The sequence below is a fragment of the Meriones unguiculatus genome, chromosome 16, assembly GCF_030254825.1.
Source record: "Meriones unguiculatus strain TT.TT164.6M chromosome 16, Bangor_MerUng_6.1, whole genome shotgun sequence".
Taxonomy (NCBI): Eukaryota; Metazoa; Chordata; class Mammalia; order Rodentia; family Muridae; genus Meriones; species Meriones unguiculatus.
Window position 1 is genome coordinate 56447553 of NC_083363.1, and position 12921 is coordinate 56460473.

Here is a 12921-nt window from a genome sequence, read left to right on the forward strand (position 1 = left end):
TAACGTGCTGCTGCTTGTGTCTTTGTGTAGGTTTGCGTCCTCGGGCATAGAGCGTGTGTTAAGACTAGCCTCTGGGTAATTGGAGTAGGGTTCTCTTTGTCTTTACGTTAGAACTCCCGCTGGATGAGTCCCTTTATAGTTGTTGGCAAACTGCTGAGTATGTGTCCTTTTTTTTTTCTGAGCAAAGCCTGCTCCTGCATGAGCCCGGCCATCTGCCCTGCCTGTGCTTGTCCCTAAGCTGTGATGCACACGGTGGAATGTCACACATGGGGTGGAGCCTAAGTGGGAGCAGGCGGAGGTGTCTGACTGTTGGTCTCCCTGCCCATTGTAAGCACTTCTTCCTTTGTCCGCTCACTCTCTTTACCCTTAGCAGAGGAGCTGATGTCTGCTCTCAGGGGAAATGGACGCCAGCAAGTGTAGGCACTTTCTTCTCCACCCTGGATGTATGCCCACCTCCTTGCACCCATCTCCGTCTCTTCTGCTCTGTGGGGCACATACTCCCCTTCCACCCATCCCCCTCTGCTGTGGCGCCATGTGTCTGTGGGGCCACTTCTTTTATCTTGATTCTCGACTGGTCTCTTTGGAAGAGCTGTCTGCCTTCATTTTTTTCCCTAGATGCTTATTTCTCAACTGTGCTGCATTCGGTTTCTGATTCCACAATCCAAACACTTGTAGGCTCTTGGTTGACTTCTATGTGGCTACATTGCTACCTTTGCAGGCCTGGCACTACTTGTCAATGGTTGGCCTCCTGAGCATTCCTTTCTTCTTTCTTACCTGCTGTATTCGGCGTGTTTCACTGTTGGGGGACCAGCCTTCTCCCTCCCTTCTTTTGTCTCAGCCATATTTACAGCGTTAGTGACTACAGCCTCGGTTACAGAACACAGTGCTGTGGGTTCGGCCTTCTTCTGGTCCCTCTTCCTCTCCCATTGCTGCCATTCCTCTGCAAGCCACCGAGCTCTCCAAACTGAATTCTGTGAGAATATCTGAACCACTTTAAATTTCCTTGTCTGATCCCAGGTTTGATCATTTAATCTCTTATAATCCTACTTAATGTACTTTGATTGCTTTCTGTAGTTCTTAGGGAAAAAGTTTGCAATCTCGTAAGAAGTGCCTGTGAGCCAGCCTCGTTTTGGCCGCTTCCTAGTGCCAGCCTCGCTTCTCCTCGGCTGCACTCATGTTTCTTCCAGCCAGAGTCATGGATGAGTTCTCTCGTGTGTTCTCACAGCCAGGCCAAGCCCTCCTGATGTGCTCTGAGCGCTCCATCTATGAGTGACCGATCTCAGCATCTCTTTGTCTGGAATGTTAAATACTTTGTGAATGGAGGGCCGGGCTTGCTGCTTTGCTGGCTGGGAAGAGCTGCAACCAGTCACAGCTTCTCCAGGTGCAGTTCAGGGCCAGGTTCTGTGACGGCGGGTGCCTCTTAGCTGTGAACATCGTTCTTCATGCTCGGTTCTGCAGCTGCTTTCTCCTACACCATCCTGAGACTGTGGGAAGACCACCACGTGGTTCTTGAGCCTTGTCCCAGCAGCAGCTAGGACTCCCCTCCCTCCCGTGCTCACTGCCTTTCCCGATGCCCCAGGGCTGTAACTGGAATTCTGGATGATTTTGCTCGAGCTTGTGTAACTTCTGATTTCCGGTTAGAGCAAGAAGAGCTGTGCAGGATTTGTATCCTAAGGAGGCGGAGAGCGAGTCAGGGCGAGACCACAGGACATCCGCATCGAAGGTCGGTGTTGGAGTCATCTTACCTTACCAGCCTTCACTCTTGATTGTATTAAAATTGCCTTTCAATAAGTAAAAGACTAAGCTGTGATAAGATGCTCATAAAATGTCCCTGTCTTACCCATTTGTAAGCAAAGGTTAGGTGGTGGGTTGTGTGTTGACATCACCATCTTTCATATCCAGAACGCTTCATCTCGTATGACCCTCCTGTTTCCACTGCAGTAATAAAACACACAGACAAAAGGCAGCTGTGGGGAGAAAGGGTTTATTATATCATATGTGTCAAGATGATAGTCCAGCCTCTCAGAGACGTCGGATCGGCAGGACCTAGACAGCAGTCATATCACATCTGCAGTCAAGAACATGGAGGGTAGGAGAAGACATGCTTGCTGATCAGCTCTTTAGACCCACACAGTCCAGGGCCTGAACTCGGGGAATGGTACCATCTTCCCTTAAGCCGATCTTCTCAATAATGACAATGCTCCAGAGCCATGCCCACCGCCCAACCCAGTCTAGCAGCTTTGCATTTCTTCCCAAGTGATCCCAGTTATGTCAAGATGACAATTACAGTTACTCCACCCCATGTCAGTTTGGCACATAAACATCACTTCGAGCTATACTCTTCCACCCTCATCCCCCAAATCTCATCTTTCCTTTTTTGCTTTTTTTTTAAATAAGAAATAGTCCAGCTTTAAAAGTCCCTGATGTCTTTACAAATTTCAACACTTTAAAAGCCCAAACTCTCATAACTGTGAGCTCCTCTTAGCATAACAAATTAAATACTTCCAAAATGTAACAGCACAGACTAAACACTATTATTCCAAAAGCAGAAAAACAGGGACATAGGAACAGTCAGGTCAAAACAAAAGTAAAATCTAGAAGTGCAAATGGCAAGCACGCAGCTCCATTGTTTGTTGGTGTCTGGGGCTGATAGTATAATCAGGTGGGCTTCAAAGGGCACGGGTAGCTCTGACCCTGTGGCTGTGCCCCCCTGCAAGACACAGCTGCCCATTTAGGCTTAGGCAGGCTTCATTCCGAAACCCCTGTAGTTCTCCTTGGCAGAAATCTCACAGCCCTGGCATCTCTGACATCCTGGTGCCCCCATTCCAACGGAGGCTCCGCCCTCACAGCTTCATGTCATAGTCTCTCAGGGCCTCTCATCAGGAACTGCCAACAGTTCCGGACCTCAGCCACTCTCCTCTGCCATCCTCAGTCTTGTATCCTCTGTGCCTTTACAGTCAGTACCAGGTGGACGATGCTGTTGATACAGCGAGATGCTGATAGCAGCCTGAGATGAGGTCCGGCCCCCTAGACCACAAGCTCTCTCGGCCTGTGTGCTCCCTTTAAGGCGCAGGGAACCCCTTGGGGATTTTCTTCGAGGGGACTGACTATATCTCACCAGGTGGAGCCTCCAGTAGGGTTTTGCCTTGCTTACAGTAAGATTTCCTTCCTGCTGTCCCTGTGCATCATGGTGGGGGCGGGGGGGGGGCTCTTTATCACTTACAGCTGCTTTCTCAGTTCGGCCTGAATGCCCCCACATGCTGCAGTCTCCCTGACTTGCCAATAAAGCAGTTCCATTAGCTTCAGTTTTGCCTTCACTCAGGCCCTTCCACATCCCGTAAGGACAACACCCTCCCCCAGGCCCATAGGGGAGCTGGTCTGGACAGTCCTGCATGGACCCTGTCCAGGTGATTGAGTCCAGGTTGTGCCAAACTGCCGATTCAGGGGAACCACCGCAGTGACCGCAGTGTGCACAGGAAAGGATCTTCCCGGGTGGCTAGAAGCCACTTTCAGTTGGGATAGGAAACTGTTCTCCTGTGTCTGTTCAGATGATCACATCATTTTAAGTCACTGTGTTTTAGCTGTTAGGTTTTGGCTCCCCTTTTCAGAGGAGAAGAGATGAAGGGGTTGATGAAGCGGGAGAGAAGGGACTGGGAGGAGAGGGGGGAGGGGAAGCTTCGATTGGGATGTAAAGTAAATAACCCAGTCAATAAAAAAATTTATTATAAAAAAACAAAATTAAAAATCTATTTAATAATAAAAATAACTCCTTTATTTATTTATAACAAAAAATAAATAAATAGCAGAGCAGCAATTTTACCATGTACTCCAGAGTTAGATCAGGCCACACCCCTCTCCAATAAGCTGTATCTTCACTTCTGGGTTTAAACAATAAATACTGGAAAAGAGATTAAAAAAAAAAACAGTCTCTTGTACCAAGAGGAGGAAGCAAAAGGCGATGTTAGTATTTGTGTGTACTTTGTGTTTTCATTTCTGCTGTAGGGCTTTGTGCTAATAAAAAAGTTTTAATGGCTTCCTTAATTTAGTCACCTAATGTTATTTCTGAGTTATTGATAATAAAGTGATTTTACTTTAAAAGAACAAAATAAGGTGTAAATTTTAAGAAAAAAATGTGACTTCAAAGGATAATTGAATTTATTAGGGAGGCATGATGCAAACGTCATTAGTTCTCAGACCTCAGAAAAGACTCACACAGCGAGAAACCTGGGTATGACGGGCCATGCCTTTCTGTCAGAAGGAAGCAGCAAAGGATGCTCAGAAGTTCACAGTCTGAGGCATAGAGAATTGCATAGAAGGTCAGCTCAAGCTGAAACCTTATCGCAGGAATAAAAGACAAGCTGCACCAATGCTTCTCACCATCAGAATACTTAGAACCCTTAATCCACATTGAGTAGTGTTCAGTGAGAGACTTTTTGTCCTGCGGAGAGGACACACACACACAAACTCACTCATTCTTAACTTTTGGGGCCACCAACAGGGTTAAGGGGAAGAATGAGTGAAGAAGCTACATCACAGAAGGCCCAGTTCCGCGTGGGCGCCAGCTCGTGAAAGCTGGGAACCTGAAGCATACTGCAGTGCATACAAACGGCAGTTCAGACAGTGCCGTTAGGGAGGCTGGCTGGTCCGCACTGCTTCCAAGCCACTCAGCTGCTGTCTCTTTAGTTGCTCTTACTATTTATGAAACCTTGGGGAGGGAGGAGAGCAGTGCATTTGGTCAGTTTCAGGACTTCCTGAGACTTCTGTGTTGTTTGCTTCCTGAGTCTTAAGGAACCTCCTTTAGAGCTTCCTGGGTGAGCTTCAGGGGAAATTGCTATATACCTAGAAAGGCTCGGGCAGCTCTGTTTTAATATTTTTCCACAGTACCTTACTTAATATCCGAGCAAAGTATCTAGAGTCCAGAAAGTAGCACTGGGGTTATCCTCTTCCTCTGCCACCCAAGTAAACTTTGTTGTGGACGTTTTAGTGTTCAGCTAGCTTTGGCTATTAACAATAGAGGTATTTTGAAATTATAGAAGTATCTATCCACATATGTTCCCACATGTATGTAAGTCTCACATGTATATATGCGTGATATGTATGTGTGATTTAAACATTTTTGTCTAAAGAAGGTGCTTCTTAGAAATTTATATTCTGTAGACTATTAAATATTAATATTATTTAAACTTATGGGCAATGGTCATTTCTCCATTTTCTAAATTTCTGTTACTGTGATTAACACCATGGCCAAAAGCAAGCTGGAAAGGAAAGGGCTTATTTCATCTAGTTGACAGTTCAGCATTGAGAGAAACCAGAGGAGCCTGATCAAGCAGAGGCCATGGAAGAACTCTGCCTCCTGGCTCGCCCTCTATGGCTTGCTCAGCTTAACTTCTTATACCACCCATGACCATCTGCCGTATTAATCACTGAACAAGAAAGTACTCCCACAGCCTTAATTACAAGCCAATATGGTAGAGGTAGTTCCTCCGTTGACATTACCTGTTCTTTGACCATTCTAGCTTGTGTCAAAAACAACAACAACAATAATAATAATAACCAGAATACTGTTTTAAAATGCTTTTTACTTTATATTTTTTAACATAAATTATGGCTAGTAAATATGTATAGAAGTAGTTTGCCCTTGTTGTTGAGACAGGGTCTTAACGTAGCCCTGGATGGCCTAGAACTCTGTCTGAAGACCAGGCTGGCCCCATACAAGAGATCCATGCATCTTTGCCTCGTGGTGCTGGAATTTAAGTTGGGTACCACCACATATGTCATTTTGCACTTTCTGATCACATTTCCAACTTGACTTTATGTCCTTTCGATCTTATATTTTCAATTTAAAATTTATGCAATTGTATCTCACTTCTATTGTATAATTTCTAAATGATACATTCTAAGTGATACATTTCTAAGGGTTTACATTTTATATGTATCATTTGGAAATCATCATTTCTGAAAGAAAAGCTGGGTAGTAATGTTTAAAAAGGCGTAATCCATGATGATTGAGTCATTTGGAAAAATTAAATTATCATAAGATAATAAAAACAATTGAGAACTTGTCAATTAAAAAAACACTTTTCTATAAAAAGCCTAGCATATATTTTTTTCAAGATTGCACTCTATAAATAGAAAAAGTGTCTGTAAAAGTAGGGAAATGTTGATAGTTAATACTCAGTACCTTAGAGTGGAATGTAGGAACGCTCAAAGCCTTCATGTGCCTGCAATGTGGTCTGATGCTCTTTTCATACTTAAACCAGGCTAAAAATGAAATTCCTGCTAACATTCCACAGAAAGAGATGCTAGCCACAGTGGGAATAAATATCTCTACTAAGTGGAGAGCATCTGAATTGCTTTGTGTGTGTGTGTGTGTGTGTGTGTGTGTGTGTGGCATACAGGTCCTTGGGCCACATGTAGATGCCAGAGCAAGATCCTTAGTGTCTTCTGTTGCACTATTTCCTTGAGACAAGGTCTCTCCTTAACTGAACCTCACCATTTTGACAGGCTGCCCAGCCAAGCTCTTGGGACCCATCTCTCTCTGCCACCCAGTGCTGAGCTTTCGGGTACACAACGCCACGCCCAGCTGTTTAGATGGCTTCCGCTCACAAAGCAAGTGCTTTCTCCCACAGAGGCATTTCCCTAGCAGCAGGTAGATGAAAAATTTAAAGAATGTGTTATTCCAGTGAGAGGAACCAGAGGAGGAGGTAGACAGGGCAGAGACTGGACCTCTGGATGTTGCAGGCACACAGGGAAGGCCCCTGAAAGACCAGAAACGGCCAGCAAAGCATGGCAGCAGTACAGTTTTGAAGACTCAGGTCTTTATATTTCCCAGTGGTTTTTGATTTTCGTCCTTTTCTATTTTTTTTCTTAACTAATTTGCTTTATCTACTCCAAGCTTTGGGTAGGGACATCCACTCCAGCTATTGTTCTGGAAAAGTGTTAAATTCAAGAGAGAAGAGGCCTTATTCAGCCCACTGTAGTGTGCAGCTGTCTCTGTTCAGAAATGACATCATTCTAAAGGAAGTTTTGTGCTTTATTCTCTTGGTCAAAAAAAACTTCATTCTTCAATGACTTTATTCATTCTCTTTGGGATTACTCAGTGTTTACTGTCCTTGCTAATGGCAGGGTTCGCATAATAGCATGCTGTTTCTTGTACAGAGATCGGCAGTCTCAGAAAGTCTGGTTCTTACTTCTCCGGGAAATTTTAATTTTGTGGACACAAAAGAATTTTTTTATTGGAAGAACTTCAGGCACTTGGTCTAGACTTTTGTACATACCTGTTTAGTATTCTTGACATCAATAGATGTCATGGGCCTATGAATTAAAAAAAACAAAACATTATTTGCAGAGGGCTGCCCGTAGAACATCATTGCTGTCAGTGGTGAATGGTGGTGCTCACTGGTGGACATGGAGCTCACTGAGGAATTTGTGATGATTTTCTGGGGGGTGAACAAACAGGAAGTGGAGCTACATTTCCAGTTCATGAACACTTCCTTCTAAACACCTAATAAAATACACGCAGGTTTTTTTGTGGGGGTGGAGGACAAGGAATCTTGCCTTTCCTTTAGGTTATAAAAAGCAAGCAAACAAAAGTACAGTTACGTTTGCTTTTTCTTTGTAAGACTGATGATGTACTTTAGAGGAGTTTCTTGTGCAAATGACCATTGAGCAGTGTCCCCAGTGACTTACTCATTCCTCCCATGCCACCTCAAGCGCACAGGGCTCACTATGGGTGTGCCTGTCTCCCTGGGGGATGCTGGTGAGCAAACCTGAGAGCCTGTGGGGTGACAGTGATCAGGAGGGTCTGCGGAGACTTGAGGGGGTAGGTGCTGCGGACAACGCAGGGGTTCAGCGGTGTGCGTCTGCTCCTGGGAGACCTTGTTTCCACATTTTTCTGTATTCTTTTAGGGCTTGGTTTGTTGTTTGTTTTGTTTTTGAGTTCAAAATGCAAGGCTTAGAGTGAGTGAGGTTCTAACCATCACGGTCCACCACGCTTCATACAAAGAATATTTGAGAAGTCTCTTCCTCATGTAGATAGAGCTAGTTTCAGAGTATCCCTCTTTGGAGAGTAGCATGTCTTACAAATTAGAAAGGGGTAAAGCTCATTGTGTGTGAGAGAGAGACAAAGACAGAGATAGAGGGAGAGATTATGAGGGAGGTTATAAGTACAGAGGTGAAGGAAATTCTGTGAGTCAAACTATTAACTAAGCAACCTGCTCACTAACATACCTGTAGATATTTATCGATGGATTTATATTTCAGTAGGAAGATAGAATGTAGAAGTTTATTAGGACTTGGTCCTTCCTATTGTGGAGTTATTTATTGAGAGAAACAAGATATTCATGTATATATGTGTGTGTATATATATGTATGTATGTATATATATATACACACATGAATATCTTGTTTCTCTCAATTACTAGGGCAAAGAGGTATGAAATTACCCTCGTTCCTATTCTGAGTATAGCATAGGACTACAAGGAGCCCAGGAACCAGAAATGATGAGTTGGGGGATTGTAAGAACTGGGGTCTCACAGCTCAGGAGTTCAATCGTGCCCTTCCCAGAAACTCCCCCAGACCAAGACTCGTTGCAAAAGCAAGAGGTTTATTTACCATTGTACAATGGGGTCACCCCCGCTGGTCAGCAAAGAGTGGCACCGGGAGACAAAGGCCTTTAGGTTTTTAAAAGAAAAATTGCGGGAAATTTGAAGTTTAAGTTTTGGCAATTTAGGATTGGATGAGGAAGCTATAAAGTAAGATAATTGGTTAGGCTTAGATGCTCAAGCTTGGCCAGTCCTGCCAAGTGTGGATGCAGCTGCAATTTAAGGTGGGGTTGGTTAGCTCATCCTTGAAGATTAGGGGCTGCGGACTCTTGGCTGGAGGTCAAAAGCTACTCAGAAGAAGTCTAGGTTCGTTGCTAAGAAACGCTATCTCAAGGACAAGGGTCTGGTCCTTCCTTTTGCTGAGTGAAGGTCATTGCTTGCTTGCCCTTTTTTTATATCTGTCCTCACGGATAGGGTCACATTTCTTCACTCTCTGGAAAGGTACTAAGAGGCTTTAGCTTAACCTGGACCTAAAACTCAAAACTATAGGCTTTAGAAGACATATAGGTTACAAAGTTAGTCTAACCCTTTCATTTCCCCCTTCTCCTTGTAACTGCTTCAATCATGAAGCAGCTGCAGAGTGAGAATTTTATCTTAAGAATTTTTTTTTGACTCAACATTTCAGCCTGTAGAATGGGACAATGGACTGATGATCCATCTTCTGGAATTTCTTCATGCTGATGATGGATCATTGAAATCTCAGTTTAAAAGAGGCTGAAATGCTGGTCAAAAGTTGGGGAGAGTACATGGGTAAAGATTACTAGGAGGCAGTCAAAGGCTGGTCAGTGAGGCAGTCCTTAACAGTCTCTGGTTAGTGGATCCAATTGAAGAGACAGGGAGCAGTCATGTCAGCTTTTAACAAGTCCAGATTTCAGCTTGCAGCCCAGAGTCAACCAGGTGAAAATCTGCTGAGACAAATTTAGACTAGAGACAGAAGTTAAGATTTGTCTGTTAAACGGAAAAAGTGAGGAATCCCAACACCAGGGAAAAACTCTTCTGGGATCCATTTGAGCTATGCCAGATCTAGGTCTCATGACCTTTTGATTTTTATAAACTCATATGAATTTTTGGTACACAAAAGGAAATATATATATATATATATATATATATATATATATATATACACACATATATAAAAACTCAGAAAAGTAACATATCAGCAAATCTAATACAGCAACATTTTGAGAGTAACAGGTAAAAACTATATCCAACAGAATGGGTACCAGTCAGTTGTTTGTTTTATATCTTTTATAAACAACTTAAGTGTGTCCATGTGGCAGCCTTTTTGGAGTTAACGGCATCTGAGCAGCGGAACTCAGCCTCTTGGCTATTTTTTAAAGTCCAGTCTCTCACAGACTGACCTTGGTGGTCTTACAGCAGACTGCTCTGACCCTGAGAAACTCCGTGCAACCATAGTAACCAGACAGCAGGCTTTGTGCAACCATGAGTAAGCCCTCCTATATTTTGGCTAAGTAAAATTGCCTGCTTGAGAAACTGTTTGTACTTTTTTTTTTTACTTAAGTGTTAACCTGACGTCCATTAAATTGACACTTTGATCAGTATGTAGATCAACATTTTTTAGATTTTTATAACCTGAACTCCTATATCCTCAGACCCTGTATAAACTTTATATTTTTTATTTAACTATTACTATAAGACATTGGCAACTGATTTAAAGCCTGTGATCAGGGTAAACCTGTTTTTATTCTTTTTACACAAAAGATATAGTACCTAGTAGTTTTAACTAACTAATGAACTGTCCAATGAGCTGATAGTGAACCTAACTGTCTGCTCTTTAGCTGCCAAGTTACTGTTAACTAAGCCTAGCCTTTCAGCCTAGCTGTCAATGTGATCAGAGACCTGAGAAGGATAAATTATGAGCTAAGTAAATGTATCGATCAAAATGACAGAGATGACTAGTTAGTCCATCACCTAGGCAGTGTCCCTGGTTCCTGTGGTCTCCTGGCTTTCTGAGCAGAGGCAGTCCAGCCATCAGGCATAGAGAATGAGAAACTGCTGCTGTGGAAAGAGGAACAGGAGAGATTGACCTCACCTTGCCTCTCACAATGTGAGACAATGGCTCTTCAGGTGTCCCCGGCTTTGTCCACAGTTTAGGCTGGGCCCTAGCAGTGGGCCAGTTAGGGCAGTATTGCCCAGTGGTTAGCATACCACAATCCAGAGTTGCAGTCATCTGTCATTGTCCAAATCTTCTCGGAGACCTTGGGGAGCTACTGCCAGGATTTTGGGACTTTCTGTCACAATAAACTTACATATGTTAAAATGCCATATTCATCAGATCTCTGATAAGCTTGAGGGCCAGCATATCTGAGTTACTCTTTGTTTTTATCATCTGTTTTAAACTGTGTCCTATAAAACAGAATACTATTTAATCTAGTTTTAGCATATTTCTGAGATGCATGTTTTAGAACTATATATTTTAAGACAAGTAGGCAAACTTTATAGTTTTTTTATCTTAGGCTTAACCTTAAAAAAACCTATATAAAGACACTAGGTAAAGCTCAACACCTTAACCAACTGTAGTCATTAGCGTAGCTTTAAGTCTGTTCTTTTTGAACTAAAATTAAAGCAAACCTTTTAATCAGATACAGTTCATAGAGAGGCTAGCAAATCTTGCTGATCCTACCACTTTGTATTAAAATTGAACAGTAAAAACTTTGTACTTAACACTAATCAGAGGACTGAACATAACTGAGATACCTAAACAAAATGGTGGTAAACTCATGTCTCCACCCTCTTTATCTCCGGACCAGCATGGCAGCTAGCCACGTGTAACTGAACTCAGCTGAAAGCCCTAAACAAATATGGCAGCAAAACTACAGCTTCATGTGCTCTCTATCCCTGAACCATCATGGCAGCTAGCCATGTGTTAGCACAAGCTGTGACTGACAATACCAAACATAGCCATTAGGTGCTGTTGATGACACAGCAAACACTGTGGAGCATCCATAATCCCCCACAAACAAAAGTTTTAACATACTGATCAAATAAGTTTTAGAACCAACTGCATAACAGAACAGTACAGAACACTTTTAAACTGTATGAATTATTTTAGCCATACCAAACCTATCAGCCAGAATTTTTTTTTCCCCTTAAAAGAGCATAAAAAAACATTTTGCAATGAAGAATCACCAGCCTTTTAAATGAATTATAACATATTTAAATACACTTTTTTTTTTTCTCAAATCATATTAACTCTCTGGCTTTTTATAATACATCCACTAACCTTCTGCAACATCCTGTATACCTTCAGGTTCCTAGCTTTCTTTTTCTGGCTTAACCGACATTTTTGTTTTAGACAAGCTATTTCTTTTTTTAATATCTCTTGCTCACTCTCTCTTTCTTTTTAGACAACAGAAAAACTCCCATTAAATTTTTTTTCCCAAGGGTTGGGAAACTGTTTTAAGTTCGTTGTTGGACTGCCCGAGAGTTATTGCTTAAAAAATCTGATAAACTGTAAATGTTTTATCCTCTTAAACATCTAAACAATTTTTAAAACTCGTCTCTGCAATATCAAAGCAAAGTATCTTTTTTAGGAGTGAATTTACAAAGCATAACCATAATTTTAAAAGTCAAAACCAGATTTTAAGACCAAAATTTATCAGTGAAAACAACCCAATCTTCAGAACCAATATCAACTTAGAATAAGACTTTCTTCTTATCCTAAAAGGAAATAAAATCATTTTGACTCAGAGATTTTGCAACCTTTGTTCTTTTCCTGAGCCACACCATGTGGCAATTTACATTGTTGTTATTTAAACATATGCATTTATAGACCCTACAAACACATAGGCACATATACATGTTTAAAACAAGAATTTGAATTTAACCTTAAAACATACCCAATTATTTTTTTATCATATTAACCATTTAAGACCAGTTGAAAACAATCGTATAATGGCCATATATTTAAACAGACAGACTCAGCTGCAATTCTAAACATTACAGCAAGTGCAGTTTTTTTTTCTAAATTACTGTTTGATCTGTAAGTTGCAAGCCCCCTAGGTGGGAGGAGGGAAAAGAGGAGCAAAAGGGCGTGGTGAGCTCTTGCTGCTCACTTCCCTGCTAAGCTGGCATGAAGGCAAGGGGGAGGAGTTTTTCCTCACTCTCGGCAGCCAGAGCAGCTCCTATCATGGAGCAGCTATGGTGCCAATCCCCGCCTAGCCATGCCTAAGGACTTCCACCCAGCAAGCCCATGAGCCTTGCCTGCTCCCTTGGCTCCCTTGTGAGCTCTACTGTAGCTTACCTCCCCCGCAGGTCCTGAACCTGCTTCCTGGCTGGGCCTCTCCCCTCCCCCGTG

General features: G+C 42.5%; 1 protein-coding gene across 18 annotated transcripts in view; it reads left to right on the forward strand.

Annotated features, from left to right (window-relative positions):
• The window catches only part of Dst (dystonin), a 405488-nt gene that overhangs the window by 227661 nt on the left and 164906 nt on the right, over positions 1 to 12921 (forward strand). The window lies entirely within an intron of this gene.